Raw genomic sequence first — 20,231 nt, forward strand, 5'->3', positions numbered from 1 at the left:
AGAGAAGGGGGGGGGGGGGGGGGGAGGGGGCGGGGGGGGGGGGGGGGGGGGGGGGGGGGGGGGGGGGGGGGGGGCGCCCTGCGGGGCATCAAGGAAATAATATGTGTCGCCTTGCTTAAGACGTGTCAGTGTCGCATATCGGCTGTGTATGATTTTCATTATACCACATTCTGCTACTATTTACACGGTATTATTAACTTTGTTTAATTACTTCGCGTTTATAAAATAATTTGTTGAATATCATTACGTGATTAAATAGTCTTTGCAACTTTTCTTATTCTTTCTTGTTTGGTCGCGCATTTAGAGGTTAGAATTACCGGTATCTTGATCATTGCCTTTTGAAACGAAGATTGACAATGAGTTCGCTTATTGTTTCATTTCAATCTAATTGGTTTTAATTCTATGTATCTACCCTTAATTTTTGTTTTTCTTTTATACAGATTAGTGATCGATCGCGAAGATGACGACTTTGACAAAATATAACTTTATCGTATGAACGTTACGATGAGTTATGGTTAATCGATCATTATCATGGAAATTTGATTCAATTTATTGTAACAAAGAAAGAAAGAAAGAAGTACGAAGGTATGTATATTATTGAACTATCGATGATATGTGTGATAAATGGCGTGATTGGCATTTAGTTTACGATACAATATTCATTACTCACAATTCAATATTTTATTGAGAAATCATACATGAAAGTATAAAAGAAACTAAAGAAATTTTTCAGTAACTTTTATCCTCTTTTTCATACTTTCAGAGAACGTGTGTGATTATGTGCAATGCGGTCGATAGAATCAGTGTTTATTATCATCAAGTTGAATTATAATTGTACGTGGCGTCGTAACGTTCGAGTCAGAGTTTGCCGATTGTCAAGTAAACGACTACATTGATAGTTTTTTCTTTTCCTTTTGCTTTATATACATCTATGTATGTATGTATAATCTCATTTCTAAATATTCACGTAATGCTTCAAAGTCAGTGCTTCTCTCAAGAGGATTCAACTTCCGCAGCTGATCGAAAATGTAAGTGCTTTGCATACTATTTTTTAATTTATATTATTCCCTGTATTTTTCATTCGAATTATTACCAATCGAAAGACATCGTTCGAGAAATAATCAATATTTGTTTTCCTGCCCGAGTAACGTCTGAAAGGTTTGAATTTAAATTATAGGATAAAAATGTTTAACTTGCTTTAGACGTTAGAGTATTATAGTCTCAATTCCTAGATTTCAAGCTCGTAATTCGGAATTATTTTAAGCGTTCATTGATCAAAATCTTTTATGTCATAAACACTGTATTTTTAAGAAAACATTGTAGTATTTCGTATTTTTCTGCTGTACATTGAGTCGGCAATGTTAAAGTAGTAAAACGATAAAGAGTCTGTAGAGTAGCCGAATTGTAGAACAAAAAGAAGCATCGAACGGTGTCTATTCTAGTTAGTCCGCCGCATAATTTCTACGGCTTGGTGTTACCTTCATTATCTCCATTGTTATCGGCTTATCCGATCACGACAAAAGGGTGAACGCCTCCCATCGTTCGCCTTCATGGCGATAGACGTCTGTCAACGCTTCCTCCACCTATCCTATCGTCGTCGACGTATCGCAATGACGTAATTGTGCGGAAAAGCGTCTCGTTAATCAAACGTTACGCATTACAAGAATCGATAGTTGTCTTCCTTGAGCTTTGTTCCTTTCTTGCAGGTCAGATCTTCGTCAGATCAGAACGATCGTCAGAGTTTCGCTACATAGAGCACACGGTTATCGTCCGTTTCTCAGCTTATCGTCCGTATTTCAGACACGAGAGTACAACTTTACCGTTACTTTTCTCGCTTTTCGGAGAACGAAAGGGGCGATCGCAACCGTTTCATCCATGATTATTTCCACTTGTATCGTTTGCCCTCACACGGTTATCGAGTCGCACAGGTCCACGTATATATGCTGGTTTCCGGCTAGAAAAAATCACGCAAATATTTCTTGGCCAGCAATCTTGTTGCTGTGTCGTTGGAATGGACCGACCGAATGCACTGGCCATTCATGCAGGACTTCAATCGATGAAGCGAATATCGAAAACGTTCCCCTGTGTACGTGGACCGAATTGATTGAACAAGCGCGCGCACATATCTAATTTACGTGCAAGCCGGGTGGAAGGCTGGAAAAACGTCGCGGACGTTGTCGATGAAAGTAACCAGTTGGCGAATGGAATTGCCTTGCTGTGCGCGTTTTCCTTTCTGACCGGTCAATATGTACCGTCGTGAAAGAAAGAAACCGACTAATGAAAACAGTTTTACGATTAATAGCTGTAATTTTCCGTCGACACGGAGCCGCGCGGAACTTGGTTAACTGAACGCGTTCAACTTCTGCCAGTTTTCTATCTTGCGATAAATAGAACGTTACGTCGCCATTAAGACGAAATTCAAGCGGAACAGGGTAGAGGTGGGGCAACGCGACGCGACGAGAAAGAAAGCTGGAGAGAAGGATCGTGGCAGCGCGACTGTTCGAAACAGAAGAAGAGACAAGAAGGACGGTCTCTCATGGTTGTACAATCGAGCCTGAAATCAGGCGAAATCGAAAAATTAATCGAGTCGATTCTTCGTTGAATAGAATCGATATGAATTCTCTTGGATTGGGTTTTGTGTCGTCTTCGTATTTTCAGTTTTTCTTTGCAATCCGAGCTCTCCATTCGTCGCCGACGAGATAAAGCGATGCCCCAAAAGAGCAATTTATCGCCCTTGCGCCTCGCTATCGCCTGCTAATTATTCCCGCTACCCTGTCGGAACAATAATGTTCTGTAACGACGCTTTATTGCGAATTACGCGTGATTTGTAACGCACGTTCCGTTACCGCTACCGTTGCCGGCAAATTAATTCTAAAATCGCGCATAAAGAGCATAAAGGGAGCCATTAAAATAAGGACAACGCTGTTTGTTGCCTTACCGATGACAATTTAGTTGGTATTTGTGCAAGCGTGGGAATTAGCTAAACAATCGGGGCGAAAGATTTATTAGTTACGAGGATATGTTTGCGCGTATAAAATTGGGACGGTTAGACTCGACGATGATGCATCAAAACGTCCAGCCATTTTTCACCGTTCCTTACAAACTCCGGAATCGAAACTCTGTTTTCCGCGGTGCTCGTTTGTCTCGGATTTTCTTCAGGCTCCTTGGCAAGTCGTTAACGAATGTTCGAAAAAAATTTTAATCATTTTAGTACGGTTAGACGATGGGGTTCGTGCGACGGCACAGTCAGCGTCCAGCGGTGCTGACCGAGTTCACGATCCATTAATTTCTCCCTGGACGAAGCAGATTAAACGGAAAGAAAGAGATTATACGCGGATGATTAAAATCCGAATGGACAAAGACGAGACGCGCGGGCAGATGTGACCGAATGCGGCGCAGCGTGTGCGTTCACCACTAGCCTCGAGGTTTCCACAGCTCTCCGCAATAACCGGTGAATTTGCTTTTAGGTAAATTGTCATTTAGCGCTCACCGCCGAACCAGAAAACTACCTTCGCAATCCGTTATTACCCACCGGAAGTGAATTACATCTACTAATTAATTTACGAAGGTGAATCTGCTGCGGTGGCGGTCGTTATATCGATCAATAAATTGAAATTGTGAAAACATCTTGCTATGGCCGCAATTAAGATTATTTGTCGAAACGACAGTGCGAATTAAAGCCAATTCCGATAATTTATCGTTTGTTCTCTGTTGGATGGAACTCGGTTACCGTTTTATTCGTAGGGTGATCGCGTGTACCGAGATGCGCGCGAGGAGAGAAAACACGATGGACTCGCGAATACAAACTCGGATTACGTACACGTGTACGGGAAGGGAATACGTCGAAAAAATTACGGTGCAGGTACTAATTGGGTCGTATAACGCGCAATTCAAATAATCTCGCCGTTCATATTTATCGAATGTCACTGTGTCGCTCGTCACTGTGAAAACGCGCATACAACAATGAAATTATACCTACCGTGAAATATCGGTTGCAAACTGGAAACAAGTCGATTTCGGCGATCGTTCGCGGATTTATGGGACTCGTTATCGGCGGGTCGTTTGTTCTAACGGTTATGGAAAACGACCTCGTTCCGATAGTCCCGACTAGCAAAATCGTGCCAATCTGTAAGCGATCGGGGATTTTCTGCCAGGCAAAATGCTCGCTAACAGTTATTTAATGTTAACAGTACCGTGTTAGCGTTAAATCGGATTTTTCTACTTATTCCTTTAGGATCCTTGTCCAAAGAGTTTGAACAACGTCGGAAGATACGCTGGCAACTAGCAGGATGAAATCATAATTTATAAGTTTAATCGATATAGTCGTTTGATGTACACAGTTTGAAAAACAAGTAACAAAAGCGTCGGTTTTTCGCGTTCAATGAATATTTTAACGCCACTATGAATAAATTAACTCGGAGTGGCGTCGTATCGTTCCGTCGTTTTTCTGATTTTATACGTAATTTTCCCGTCCAGCTTAACATTAATTTTTTATAAACTGTAATTTAAAACGGTTATCGAGCTCTCTTCAAAATAATCGACACTCTTAATCCCTATACAAGCTTTCTAATTACGAATCCGTGAGAATTGGTCGCGGTTTACTCACGAACGATGATCCACGTACTTACTTGTTTCTCTCGTAAAGACCTAAACTCTATTTTATTCCCTCTGACCTCTACTCTCATCGGTCTTCTTCTTTCTGATACACAGACTAGGTTATAAAAGAAGAACGATAGCAGACGAAGGAACAAAAATGAGAAAGTAAGTGGACGGCAAAGTAAATGGAAGGAAATAGTGTGCACAGAATGGAAGAAGGGGAACACGATAAAAGTAAATAAAACCGATAGTGTCCACGTCCTGCTGAGAATGTCGGGGTGTTGGTAGTGGAACTGGCTAGGCCATGTTTTATTAGAAACCGTTCTCCTGTCTTTTGGACGCCGCCGTTCAGCTTTTTCTCTTTCCTCGTTCGTTTCTCTCGAAAGCTTTCCATTCGTTTATCTCTAAACCAAACGATCGCAAACCACCATTATTTCCAATCAGTTTCGATTCTTCGTCTTTTGACTATAATAGTCCTATAAATTTGAAATCATAGCGATTCGCGTGTCCAGTAATTTCTATGCATCATCGAAGAGCGGCGCGGTACCGCTATGCCACGTTTTTACTCTCCTTAACGAGCAGCAAACTTCATTTTTACCACGCGAAAAACGCCACACGAGAAAGAATTTGTTCTACGGACTTGACGTTCGCTAATTCTTCGTTGTAAACTACGCTTTCTTCGAACGAGTTATTTAAAATAGGTAACCGTGTTTAAACCGCACAAGTAACAGCGATTAAAGCAGCGATTACGCCAGGATGCGGGCTTTGACTAATCGCATCGAATTTTTATATTCGTAGAAAAACCTTCAAATCTCGTTTTTCTTCTTTTTCTTTAAATTCGTACGATAGTGGGTAGAATTTTACGAAAGTCGAACGATTCCATCACATTGTCTTCGAGTTACGATTCGTTAAAAAGCGATCCCACAGCGCAATGTATCCAGGAATGTTTACATGTTCAGCAACGTATTTCGAGCGAAACAACGATAGGTCAAACTCGGACAACACCAGCAACTCAATCGGACCGTGTTACCAGAGCCATTAGTTGGTCTAGCTGAACTTTACCCTACACTAATCACGTCATTGTCCGTTGCATTTCGTCGTGACAAACCTGCGTGTTGTTACTCGTGCGAGAAAAAAAAAAAAAAAAGAAATCAACGGTTCGATGTAAAACAACGATGATTTCTTCGATCGATCTATCATTGAGAACGAATAAGCGTTTTCCGTGAGAAATGTTGAATTTCTCGCGTAGGGGCTAACGACGCGAATAACAGGAACGGATAACCTATGGAAAACAATAACGTCTGGATCGTTGGCAAATGTTGCTGTTCAAAAGATGGAGAAAAGCTAAGACCGGACGAGCGCGTTTCCGTTTATGGACGCTTATCGGACAGCAAGTTTGTACATACATACAATTCCATCGAATCGAAGCGAGTCGAATCGAACTAGAGAACAGGTAGGCGCATCGACTGATAGAACCTAATAACGGTCGCAATATCGTGGAAGCAACTCGACGAACGCCGCTAGGATCCAGTCGGAGGCGGTGGACCGAATAAGAGCTTATCGATCCAATTTCCAGGGATCAACCGGTGAGAGAGTAGAACCTGGGCGGTACGCTGCTGATCACGACTGGATTAAGGACACCTTAAGACTTCGGCACGCGTCTTCTCGCAACCGTAAGCCGCTTGCAACCTTGCGAAGACCGAGATGGGGTACAGCCGCCAATGCAAGCATGACCCCTATAATCGTACTAAGAAAGATTTTCCGTTCAATTCCACCTTGTCCCTCCTTTCCACCCCTTCTTTCTACCCGGCTTTACGTCCGAACAATTTATCCAACCTTTGTTTAGCGTAATCTTCCTTCGACATTTCGATTATCGAGATTGAATCGAGGCTCCGCTGTCATCGTTAACAGGCTGACGTATTCGATGTCTTCCCGCTGATACTTGTTTTAGAAACTTCCGATGCTCCGAGAGGGAAATGATGAAAAAAAAAGAGAAATAAAAAGAGAAAGACACTGGATTTGCGAAACCATTAAATTTATCCGTTGTCGGTTGGATCGTATCAGGATTCCATCGATCGTTAAATATTCCGCGATGCTTAACCGGTGCGACGGAATCTCATCCGCTTAACAAGTATTTGGCTACGAACACGGTGACGATTGTTACCGTGCCGCGCACACGGGTATTTGCTCGTCACTGACCGTGTTACAACGAACAATCCGGCAATCCACTTGGTCGCGTCTGCCATTTGTAATCCACCAGACAGTCTATAATTTTTCAATCGTTGGCGTGAATATAGAACGACGCGTCCCGTTCGATGTGACTTTGCCGTTTCGTAATTTCGCGCCCCCCTCCCCCCCCCTGTCATAAACGAACTGGAAGAGGCTACATGGACGAGTTTCGATAATTGAAATTCGCATTCCGCCAGTCGCTGAACTGCTACTTTAACGCTGCCGTAGCTGCATTCGACAGGCGAACGACGAACGACGAACGACTGACGACGGTTTGTCCTCTAGCGAGGGTTACATAAGCATGACACATGTTTTTCCGTGACAGCAAAGCTGCGAGTATACATATACGGGTCGCAAGCACCGCATGACAAGAAAGCTTTCTGCTGGATAGGTTTTCGCGGCAAGAAAAAGGTTTCCTGTCGTTTCCGTGGATGGTCGAATAGTAACGGTGGTATGCACGGCTCCTACGATATTTTCGTCATACGTCGAAACCGATGTGTGCCGAACGGACGAAAAGCAAGAGACGATGTTCGAATAGAAACCGTGACAGCGAAGGAAAGCACTTAAGCCATTATACGACATGCATGTAAATTTTATTTTCACCACATGCGTACCATGTTTCAACTATATCTTACTTCCTTTCTTAGCTTAAAAATATGTGTCATACGGTCGGTGATATCATCATTGCGAAGTTATTTCACAAATTGGCCGAACATTGATCCTAAGTGGACTTTGAGTGGCATTCGAACGACCACGATTCGACGTTCTTGGAACGATCTGAAAAGAATTTGCTCAACGACCTCGAAGGAGCATTTTTTCAATTTTTTATCCGGTTATCATTTTTCACGATTCTCTTATCTATCGCGGGATTAATAGCGATCATAGATTTTTTAAGACGACAATGTCGATGAAGGAAAGAGCGTTTGTACGTTGTCGATAGAATTGCATGAATGGCCGATACATGGAGACGCATGTTAGTCGGGTAAATAATGGTTTTTGATTGGAAAATGTCATCGATGCCGCTGCATGTTCGTTAAAAAACCACACTTCCGTCGTCTCATCTATTTTTACATCCATTGGCTGAAAAGTTCCGTTGCATCCATTTTGTCACAAATCGAACGGTCGTCCACGACACCATCGCTGTCTGTTTGTGTTTGTATCTAACAACCGTGCGGCACGATGTCGCTCTCAAAGCGATGAAAAAAGAGACAATGCAGGTGAATGTCCAAGTGCGGTGCTTTCCTTTGTTCGCTCGGCAATCGTGAAATGGACGACGCTGAATTGCAGCGCGAATTTACCGAGTTGAATTAATGTTAAACCCGTTCGAACATCGATTCGCGATGGATGGTTTGATGGGTCGTCTATCGAGCAAATCGTGAATGATAGATCGTTAAGTTATCCGCTCTTTGATATTTTGATTGACCGAGATGAAACCCGTATTTTCGATCGACCGGCCATAAATGCAACGATAAGATGCGAAGAAAAATTTTCGACCGAAAGCAGCGGACGAAATCGAAAGGAAATTCTTCGATAAAATTCCAAGATCTCGAAGATAACGTAATTGAATGGAAAGCTCTCGAGGAATAACCGCGTAATAACGGAAACATTAAAAAAATCCAGTCGTTCAAAATTATACGTTCATCTCGTCAGCAAACGTACCTTCGGCGTAAACTCATCCTTCGTATTCTATTTTCGCTCGGTCCATGCCACAACTCAACGCGCGTATATGCAAAACTTGGCTGATTTCTCTTTACTGTGCTTTTCCTTTCTTCCCTCTGCCGTATCTCCTGTAATACGTTTTACTTTATTCTTGGTCTTTTTCTATTTATTAGCTTATTTGTTTCTTTCATTAAGGAACCCATTCGCCAAGGTATTCGCTTTATTCCTGCTCGTTCTTTGTCTTTTATGTATTTTAGTCGCGCGATTCCTGTTTTAGTTCTCAACGCAAACCAGCGGGTTATCTTGTTAAGGTGTTCACCTTCCTTGCAGCTTTCCTTTGTTTCATTTCTCGTTTTCATTTCTATCCGAGGTATCAAGTTAACGCTTTCTTTCTCTTCCAGCGTTTCCTACTTTTTCTTGTATTTCACTCTACGACATAAATATATAGGTACATAGCTATTCGTTACCGCGTACATTTAATGTCTCCTTGTCGTGGACAATCGCTTTAAGGATTTCAAAACGGATTACCTTAACGATGTAATTAGACGTACGTCCAGCGTCTTTGATCGAACTTGTTATTTCTTTCCCTTGTCGCATGAATTCTCCGTTAAAGAATTCTCCTCGCTGGTTTTTACTTTCCCCCTCCTTTTCGTCCGTTGTTCTTATGCGATTCTCCGTAAGTATAATAAGAGGCTTCCAACACTTTGAACACGCGATAAAACCTTTCGTATTCACGCAAATATTATTCGAATTCGCAGATCCTCTCTCTCTCTCTCTCTGTTTCCATTTTTCTTGACCATCGTTTGTTCGTATTTCTCTGTCCCGATTCGTACAGGGCACCGCTACGATATATTTTCGCCGAATGTATATGCTTAATTCACGTCTCGCAGGATCCGATCCCAAGGGTGTGACAGACGATGAAAGCGAGTAGTCCACGATTCGCGTGATATTGCATTATCGTCGCGAATGCATTTCGGTTGGTAATGCGTATATCGGGAGATCAAGAGCAGGATATATGCGCGAAACCACGGGGCAAACCCTGTCTCTTGCGTGACCTGTGGTGCTCATTATCGAGAATCGCGCATACAGCGACTATTAACCCGTATCTCGTAACGCGATGATGGTGTTAAGCATCCCACCGAGAAATAACAATTTACCAGGATTCAAGGAAATATCTTGGTCAGCATTCACGTCTCGGCTTAAAAGATTTTCCGCGACCGTTCTAATTCCGTGCGAGTTGACGGCACGCGTTAATGTACGTCGTGGAAGTTTGCCCGGCCTTTTCACGGCGTGGAATTTTCAATTTAAACTGGAATTCCGTACGGTAAGTCTGGCGTCGGCTAAGGCCACTAAAAGTTTATTGCTAGCCCTAACTGGGTTTCCGGTGAATACCACTATAGCAAACTTAGCCGCATACGCGAACCCTAGCGTCGCGTATTACCGCATGCACGCGTGTCACTCGCCACTCTTACGTGGATTAAGATCGGATAATCCCGGATTTCGGTGTACCGTGTCGTACGCAATAGCAAGTCCGCGTTCCCCGTTGAAAGTCGCTTACTGGCACAGACCAGTGTATCCATCGCGGCTGAACTTGTCGTTTTTTCCGAACCGAATTCACGCGATCATTTTATTAAAGCGGTCGCGTAAACTCGATCTCGGTGCGACTTTGAGCCGATATTTACGAACGACCGAGGTTGACCCAGATGTCGTCTATGGAGAAGCTTACGCGAGCGTTGCCCGATTTCCAGGCTAAGCAAACGAACGTTCTATAATTTTAAGGGATCACCCGCAATTTTTTTCTTACGGAAAACGAGTTATCGTTTCGGTTACGATTGCAATTCTACGCTTTTGCTTCGCCCCTGTTGCCTCGTCGTAAAGTTAGTCGAACCAGGACGCGATACTTGCCAGCACGGCGTCGATAGAGGAATTGCAAATGATCGATGAAAATACCTCTTCGCGGAAAGTTGGTGCCTTGACTTTTCTTCTACGCGGTTATTGGTCGCGAATCGTACATCGTTAAAAAGTCGGGTCGAACGCTAACTTCACCGGAATTACCAAGACGTCGTAATTAAGGAGAACGATTGAAGTCGCGATTGAAAGAGGAACAAGAGGAAGAGTTGCGTGGCTGCGGACGCAGAATGGAAAAAAGGTTGGGAATTTTTTGGAGCTGAGTTTCGCAGTGAAAAAGCGACGGTAATATAAAATGCATGCATGATACACGTGCTTTCGTATGTGAGGTAAGCTTATGCCTCGGGGAGAATGACAACGTCAGAAGTGGAGACGTGCTTGCTTGCCTGCTCGCATTCCCTTCGCAATCCGATATTTTCGGCTTTAATATTTACACGCAGAACAAACGAGTCAGGAATTCACTGGTTGAAACGAATCGCAAGGTATTCTCCGACACGGCGTGTATCAGGTTTATGCGAGTATGTTAAATTCTAGACTTAACGGAATTTTCTATTATACGATACGTACATACATACGTTCGGAGCATTTAGATGTCAACGAGAGAAAACGAACGTCCGAATGGAAAGTTTACCGTTTTGTAAATAAGCGAGAGGAAGCAACGAACGAATAGCAAAGGTGAAGCATGGAGAGTTGGTCATTGGAAAAGGCAGAGGACCCAGAATGTGCAGAAGGTTAATTGGTCGGTCAGTGCTCGAGGGATCCGGGGATTCGGGGATATGTCTGCACACATTTCTGCTCGGCTTGGCAGCCGTTTCTGCGGTCGTGGTGTGAACTCTCGCACGCGGTCGCTACGGCTTTGTTTTATTTGGCGGAGGGCTGCGTGGCTTCGTGCTTTGCCTACGGTATTGCCGTGACGACCGAGAGCACGCTAAAAGTCTCGTTGACATCGTTCTGACCAGGACTCGACGTTGACCTCCCGGGAAAACTTGAAAAATGATTATTCCCTGCTACTCGCTCCATCGGGAATCCCTGCTCAACATATTTCGAATATTCGAATCCAATAGAATCGTATTTTTGTTCGGAATAGCGATACCGATTGCTTTTCTGGCTTGGCTTTTATTGGTCGAAAGAATAAAACACAACCTCGCCTGATCCTCGTATTCTCTTTTTTCTTCGTAAAAGGGTACGCTAGCGTATTTAACGGCTGAAAGATTTTTACGAAATTCCGTCAGCGACAAATATTTAGATATACGCGGTCGATGTTAAATAGAATTAAAGAAAATCATTTTATTCATTGCGACAAATGTTAGCTGTCGACTGATTCTGATTTCAAGAGAAATAATTTACAATAATTGCCATGAATATGTAAATCGTGGTCGTTTACGATATTCGGTCTTCTTTCCGTGTTTTTACGTTATTACCAACATCCTCGTTCGAGCTCATTCGTTATAGATAGAATTTTTGAATTGTTGTTGTTCGTATCTGGCGGTATGACTAGTTTCAAATAATTTTGTAATTTTTCATCACCTTTGCGTATCAAAGCGTGCGGTGAAAAATGTAACTATTTCACGTCTGCGGCAAGAAAAGAAAGCTCATCTGAAAGATCGATATCGACGTTCTTGTCGTTTTACAAGTAAGTTTAATGAAGCATATTGGCAATGTCAATCGTAGCAACGCAATCAGCATACGCTGCGGGATACGAATTACTGATAACCCAGTGCATTCCGAATCATTAGTCACATACAAGGCTTCGTATTCAGTTCTTCGCGTCTGTCATCGGCAGCTGCAACGATGCTTTCAATTTTTCGAGCTGCACGTCGAACGAAACGTTTCGACGATCTTTCCCCTCTAAGCAACGTTTCTAAAAAGTTCCACTGAAATTCGAATGTTTCCCAATTCGTGAACACTCGTTGATGGCGCGTTGTCTTCTTCGAAATCATCGATCTTTTCTTCGATTCGCTAATGAATCCCGGTTATTATGGTACTACCTCTGATAGTAGTCGACGATACACTACGCTCGAGTTCCAGGCCAGAGAAGTGGATTTCAATGTTGACCCAAAAACCGCGAATGACTGCGCGTAGTCACTCGGAATGTGACGTGGACGTGAAGTGGAGGTCAATGAAACAAGGTACGGAAAGGGTGGATTAAATTCAATGGGATATACGATACGAAAGGATTTTTAATAACGCCAAGGTACGATTGAAATTTAATAACTCACCGAGCTTCGAGTTTGCGTTCATCTTCGTTACATCACAATGGCCTTCGATTTCCCAAGTCCAAAGTAGAAACTCGTTACGTAAGATATTACATATTATGTCAATTAAACAAGCTCCACGCCTACGCCAAGTTTCTCACTTGGTATAATTGCGTAACTTGCTGTTAACGAGTTTGTTAGTATCTATCTCCTTAGTTAAATTACACGTATGTACATATCGTATAATGCAACGTATTAATTGCTGCATAGACGCATAGCATTTTCTCATCGCGCAGATTCAAGCGAAATTTTTCGTAAAACGAGTTAGAAACGGTGCACCTTGCGGCGCGATCAAATTGCGAACATTTTGTGCGATTTCTTAAAGCGAAACAACGTACTTTATGTGTGTTATATCTGCTAAGTAAGCTGATTATTTAGAACGTCCAGTAACAGAGCATCCATATGCCGAGATAAAAGCACAGAGATATTATTCGATGGCAAAGCTGCCCTCTCTCTTTCTCCCTTCCTCCCTCTATGGCGTTAGGATTCCAAGTCTTTGAGAAGAAAAATCAATTTGCTCGATTCTTTTTATCTCGAATTTTTTCCACCCTTCCACTCCCTTCGAAATATGAGGGCGACACATAAAATGCACTCTCTTATCCTGAAACCGTTTTCTACGTCCGGGAAAACCACCTCGACGCGACGACACGCAGCCTTTGCACGTGACACCGTGCTTTCACTTGACAAACGACATAGATGACCTTCTTGAACCGTGAAAATGAGAAAAGGATTACAGAAGATCGTTGCGTCTTTATCGCTCTGCCGTGAAAATGAATTCCAACTCCTAGACTAGACGATATCATCGAACGCCGTTGTCCCACTAATTCAACGATCTACCAATTCGTCTACTTGTTCGTCCCACCGTATATAAACACGTTGCGTATAGCTCGCGATAACGTAAAATATTGTCGTCGTCATTGCGCGAGTTACAATACGTGAGACTACACGATACGCGATATTTTAATTAATTTATTGATTCCAGCAATAAGATGGTGTTCGTATTATTCGCTGTCTTTCTTCAACACTAATATCTCCTCTGCTCCATAAAATACAAATTTCAAATTGTATATAAATTGAAGCGCTATAAACTCGTTCGCACGTTTGAGTAGCGCGTTCGTCAACGTTATTGCCAGTCGTGGTGAGCACATTCGCGTATTTGTTATCGATATATAGACGGAAGCGACGTACCTGTAACCATTTACGACGGTGTAGTTTGCGCAATCTGGCGAGATATTGATAACGAGGGTCTGACGATAGTTTTACGAGGTTTTTCCTGACGCGTTGTGAATGTATATGAGTTCGTCGAATGGATCTGCAAAGAGCGTTAGATAAACGTTGAATAAAGGGAAATGGTTGTTGAATAGTACGATCCACTGTAAGCACGGTAAAACGACCAAGTACTTTACTTACCTTTCGCGTTCTATAGCAACTTTTTCTCGGTGCCGGTATGATTTTCATTTTCATTGGCTTCGTCCGAGTGCCGGTCTGTCGCATAGGACACGATGATAGAATCATAAAAATAAAGCTGCGAGCGTTAAAAAACAGACGATTAATCTTGTCTAGATATTTCAGCGAAGTGACGTCAGTGGAGTGATTAATACTCGGCCGATGTCAACTTAGTTCCGTTGCACGACGAACTCGGTGTGAGCGACAGGTATCTATGATTTCCCGAGGTATCACCGCGAAACGCCTGACCTCTGTTCCATTTCGCTTTCGGTAATTATCATTATTCATCATAACTGCCATGCTGGACTACAGTGAAAACTTTATAAACAAGATGCGCGTGAATACACAGCGAATTGATTAGGGTCTGACGCGAATCGAGGATACGTACGACCGATAGCGGCCATTCATTCGATGTTATTCGGTCGAGCGTACGAGTCATGGGCTCGAGCATTAATCAAATTATTTTCGAGCGTTGCGCGATTTAGCCGACGGTTACGACAAACACATTTTAATGACCCGGGTTCGATCAAATTTAAGCCGAATTAATCGTTGAAAGGCAGTACGAACACCTTTATTGCGTTGTTGTTTACGCTGCTGACGCTATTCCTGGTTTTCGACCATTATAACGCTCGCGCTGTTCTTCTTTATCGTCATCGATACGAGTAATCTCTTCCCTAACGTTCTTCATAACTTCTAATTTGATCTGTTTCTTACGGTCGAATATCTGTTTAGTGGTAATTCTGAAAAAAAACGATCGAACCGCGTTTTGTTAATTGACAGAGGAAGAAAATTTGTTCCTTGAAACGTCGAAAAAGAACGATAACGATTTTCAATTCATCATCACGTTTGGTCGCTGGTAGAAAGAGCTGCCGTTGAAACGAATGCAATTTCAATTGTAGCAAGCATTTTTCCAGGAATCGACGTTTCGAAAATATGACGGTTAATCAAAGTAATGGCAGTTTTTCAAGTCGTCCGTCGCTGACTGCATCGCGCTGCTTTCCTCGAATTCATGACACAGACGCGGACTCTGAAAATTGGAAATCGCACTCCCCTTGATTACTGGACTAATAATTGACGATCTACGTAGAAAACCACCGTGATCGAACGGCCGGTTTAATTCGGTTCCCGTAATTTCGTTGTTTTCGCGGTCCGTTTGCCACGACTGTTCAACCGGCAGCACAAAAAAATATTTCGATCGGAAAAGAGAGATCGATATCTCGCGACTGATACCTATCCGACCGGCTATCGCGTCGCGTCCACCAGCCTGAAAGTTTAAACAGCTTGCGCGCGTTATGTTAATCCCCTTTATGCTAACTGTAATTAGATTTTCAGCGTCATTCGTTTTACGCGATGCTCGTTGTTTGAACTATCGTGTCCATGTCGAGTTGCGTGTATAAACGAAATCGATTGATTCGTGAACGAATCTCGTGTTCTCGTTGTCCGTTTATCAGTTTGTTTGTAAAACCGTTTACTGCCGCATCGCACGCAACGACGAATAAGAAGAAGGAAGAGTTCATTTGTAATCACCGGCGCAATCGGTATTACGTTAACCGATAGCGTTGATCGATCCTTGATATGTATATGTAATATCAAAGAAAAGGGGGGTATACGCTTGGTCCATCATATGTTTAAGTTCGAGTTTTCTCGGGATAGTACAAGTTGTAAATTTAATGTATAAACTAAGAATCGTAAGAGTGCTGGGGAAGAGAGAAAGAGAGAGAGTGCAAATAAAAGTGCATACCCTGGTGACGTCAAAGCTAAATGAGTAAAGGAGTGGGAGAAGGGTGCGAAGGTCGAGGGTTAGCATTTTTTGACCTAGGAAGACAGAAGTTGTGAGCCGAGTGTGAGAATAAGACGTACGAAGATGTTGTAGTTAGTTTTTGCATTGGGTATTGCTTGTTAAAATAAAACTAAACTTCACTTCCAATAGAATATCCTTTCTTGTCCTTACTCTAGACTATTTAGATACTACGTATATATACGTGGAGTTGTCATTAGGGTTAGGGGCGTGTAACGAATTTTTCTTTGGATTAGACATTGTTGTTATGCAAGAGCGAAGATATTTACAATTTAGTACAATTATGATCATGACAGAATTTGGCAAGTAACCGTGGTAATTAGATACTCGGAATGCGGATGGCAATGATGTTAGACTCAACAACGAATCTACGGTCAACGGGGTAGCAAATGTGCTTTCTCACTGGTCCATAATTCATGTGTAACTCGTCCACAAGTAGAACTCCAATCTTTAACTCTAACTTTCTAACTAACTTTTTCAGTCCAAGTCGAACTGCGCTTATATACTCCTCTCCGTACCTCTCTGTACTCCTCGGGTCCGCTATATTTTTAAGGAGAGCTATACAATTACTCCATACGTCTGTTAGGTAAAACGTCCATCCCGTGACCGTAGCTACGTTCAGCGACCCGTTATGTCACTTTGAGCTTAAGCCCATTGTCACAATTCTCGGGCACACATAGTCGGATTAAATCACAAACAACTACTTCTCAATTTTATTATTCAAGTACTGCTATAATGAAAAGTCTAGACTAAAGTTTTGAGGGTCTTCCAAAATTTCCAAAAGAAAGGCCCCGATGTCCTTTCATCTCCGACATATATATATATTTGCAAAATAGCTACTTAATCGAGTATGTTATCGAACGTTATGGGATCGACGGTAAGCTTGCTTAAAAAAGCCAAGCGTGGATTTACAAAATACTTTACAGGGTTCGTTAAAGAGCGAACCATGTTTTCATTAGCGACGAGAAAACTGCAGAGAAGATAGCGTCTTCTTCGCATCCACGAATAGAGTTGTTTCTCTCGTCAAATATCTCATGCATAACGATTCAAACTTATTGTTCGACTTATTGAGTCGATCGATAACGCAAACAAGTTTTAGTACTCCGAATTGTCGGTTTACGATCGGATTAATGATTGCACGTGAAAGAAGCGCATACATCCGCGTAGATTTTTCATTATCCAATTCATCGTACTATTTTATTATCCGAGAGTAAGAAAGGAGAATTGGCAAAAGTTAAGGGAGCGTAATAAACGAACGTTTGAAACGATACGCTTTAATTGTGACAACGTCTTAGTCTTGAGAAACTTTAATTTCTTGAAGCTATTCGAAATTATCATAGCCCCTGGCGATTCTTAGATTTTTGCCTTGCGCCAATGATTGTTCTTCTTCGTCGACTTTAATTGCCCGAGCTTCCGTACGAAAACCGTGCTGTTCGAATTGTTCTCGTTGAAGCACGCGCACTTGAAATAGCACTTGAAGTCGGTTAATTAACTCGAATCCAAGGATACACGCACAATTGCTCAATTGGCACGCAAAGAAACAGTTCGTTCGATCGATCCAGCTCCAAAAACCTGAGCCGCATTTACCGTGCGTACCGAGTTGTTGCTCGAATCGAATAATCGATTTTACGCTTTCTCGTTCTTTGGGAAAAGTTTCCTCTGCTTCTAAGATGAGTGCTGAAACCGATCTGCGGCATTTTCTTCTCTTTCTTTCCTTAAACCAGGCGATACGGTGCCCAGTTAGTCGAAAAGCACGAAGCTTTTCGAAATGTCGAAGTTGCAAAATATTGGAGATGGATAGACGGATAGAAACTGAAAAGAAGGACCGGATCGAATGCCAAATATTTCAGGCTCGTTTTCCAAGCTTTTTTACTTTTCGCTTTCGCTCTATCTTTCTCTCTCTGGCTGGATTCGCCGATACTTTGACTGTGTCGTGTCGGCTACGCAGCCTCACACTACTGCACCCGTCACACATACATACGATCGTGCTCTCGTTCTTGTGGCCTTTTTCTACGTTGTATCGCGAGGCCTTGTTCTTTTCCAGAAGATTTATCCGTCTTTTTTTCTACACGGTTTTCGGTGCTGCTTCGACTTCTTTCCTCTTCGGTGTTCCCGCAAGCTCGCGCGTCCTACATTTCAGTCCCAACAATAAATGGAAGATGTCGGCTCGAAGAGTTTTACAAACCGCGGCCGAAGCGCCAAGCGACTTTTGTTCTTACATCTACAAGATGCATTATTGCGTTGCTCAAGCCAAATCCAGTACACGAAATATTCCACCGGCAAACGTAAGCTCAATTTCGCCGATAACGGATTTTCGAAACGAGCATATTTGCTGGTCCGTGTTTTACCGTTTACGTTTTGCCGGTCGAGGATTCGCGCAACATGCTGTTTCATATATTCTTCCCAACAAAATTTTTAAGAACTCAAGATGGCATTTGATACGGCACGTGACGCTGCATTTTTCTTTAATCAAAATCACGATAACGCAAAGATGCATCGATCTCTCGGCCCTTCGACTTTGCCTTATCTGGTATATCACATGCCGATTCACGCGCATCCTTCGCCGTTTGCCGCACGCGCGTTTTTCCTCCTACGATTCGCTCTCGTCGCGCTCCGCTCGTGGCTCATCCGTTTAACAACGGAAGTCGTAGCAGTATTTTCTCCAAGTCGTATCTTCTGTTCACGAAGAATTCTACAGAATCCTAATGCAAACGGAAATTGTAAACTGATACACACACTCACTCTCTCGTCTGTGCATTTTTATCGACCGCTTGTCATTTATCCTTCAGCGTGGAATTTCAACCAGAGTATACGCGATATATCATTCAAAAATACATCATTGGGAGAGAACGCGCAAACGTAGAAATTTAATCTCAGCACGATCGGTGTAAATATGAAAAATGAGGAAATCGAGGCAGAGGAATCAGTAAGATCGGATCCAGTCTTTCGAATATTATATATAAGCTGTGTCAATTTTGATTTATTGACATCGTTGGCGACGTGATCGTGAAAACGAGCGGAATGTTATTAATTGCCTTTGAATTATCAGCCTTGGTCGGTCTCGAAGGGTCGGCTTAACACAGACCTTCTCAACAATACGAATAAGTCGACACGATATAACTTAGGAGAATAAAATTTTCAGAGCAAAGTGACCTCGGAGAAATGTGGCAGATGGCGAGAACATATCTTTACTCTTTAGTCACTTACTCGGCGAAACGATTTTCTTCTGCCGGATATACGTAGAGCTACTACCTGACTAGTTCACGGAACACGCAGCTGACAAAGTGCGCGAGCACGGCGAGTTTTTATCAGTGAAACGGATTTCGCTCAATCTCTCGAATAGCGGGCTTGTCGTTCGAATATCAAGTACTTACGAGGGTCGCAGGCATTTAAGCAGCGCAGAATCGACCGTTCCAACGTCGCTCCCTCTTCTTCCACTTCCTTCTCCGGGTTCATCCTTTACCATGCATACCCGGAGTATTCAGATCGATCGATCATAGCCGGCGGATATTCCGTAAATCACGTAGCCACGTGTCCTTTCGTACTTAACTTTGCTCGGATACAATTGGGTCGTTGCTATGTAATGTGGATTGCTCGTTGACGACGCCGAGGTTGTGTCGTCGTGGTCGATCGCGAGAAGCGAAACACCGTACAGATATAATATATACATATGTATGTGTGTATGTATATCGGGGATCGCGCGACTCAGTTTTAGCTTCGTGCAGGCACGCTCGTCGAATGTTTGAACGATGATTACCTCCGACTCTGGATGCTGGATCGATTTTAGGCAAAATAAAAACTGTCGGTTCGTCGTTGTTCTCGTTGCGTTTCCAATTCCGCGATTTTATTTCCGTGACGAGAGTACACGAACTAGCATCAGACCGCGTAAAGGTCCAAACGAAGGACGGAGGCGATCCATCGATCGACGCGAGACTGCGAGATCGAATCGGTGTTCATTAAACAACGTTAAACGAAGCTGTGAATGAACGGTCCGAAAGTGGAAGCAAATGAATTTATCTGGCGCGGATAACGATCGATCGAGCAAGTGGACTACGCGCGAGAGAGAAAGTTTGATCGACGCGTGGTTAGCGACCAGCCACTTCTGATTATATCTATGCATACTTAATGCGCGTTCATAATGCAGAACGGCGCAATGACGCGTCGTTTGAGGCTGCTCTCGGAACAACGACAAGGGCGCAAATTGCCGTGGCCATTCGGTTGGCCTGCGTTTTACGATGCATAAGACCTAACGCAATGCTGGCGCTGGAACGTTGACAGTTCGTCGCTAATGTTATTCATAGTTGGCGTTACTGGTGGTAGCGGTCGTAGCTGCCGTAGCG

The 20,231-nt window shown here is 43.0% G+C and overlaps 1 long non-coding RNA gene across 1 annotated transcript in view; it reads right to left on the reverse strand.

Annotated features, from left to right (window-relative positions):
* Window positions 1-14,693, reverse strand: part of LOC112213248 — a 17,180-nt gene extending 2,487 nt beyond the window's left edge. Inside the window, exons 1-2 of the long non-coding RNA XR_004462136.1 lie at window positions 14,058-14,693; window positions 1,479-13,959 (exon numbers count right to left, since the gene is read on the reverse strand). This is a non-coding gene — a long non-coding RNA (uncharacterized LOC112213248). The remainder of the gene's footprint in view (window positions 1-1,478; window positions 13,960-14,057) is intronic.
* Between the last annotated feature and the right edge of the window lie 5,538 nt (window positions 14,694-20,231).

Source organism: Bombus impatiens, unplaced genomic scaffold (assembly GCF_000188095.3).
Source record: "Bombus impatiens unplaced genomic scaffold, BIMP_2.2 scf_0548, whole genome shotgun sequence".
Classification (NCBI taxonomy): domain Eukaryota; kingdom Metazoa; phylum Arthropoda; class Insecta; order Hymenoptera; family Apidae; genus Bombus; species Bombus impatiens.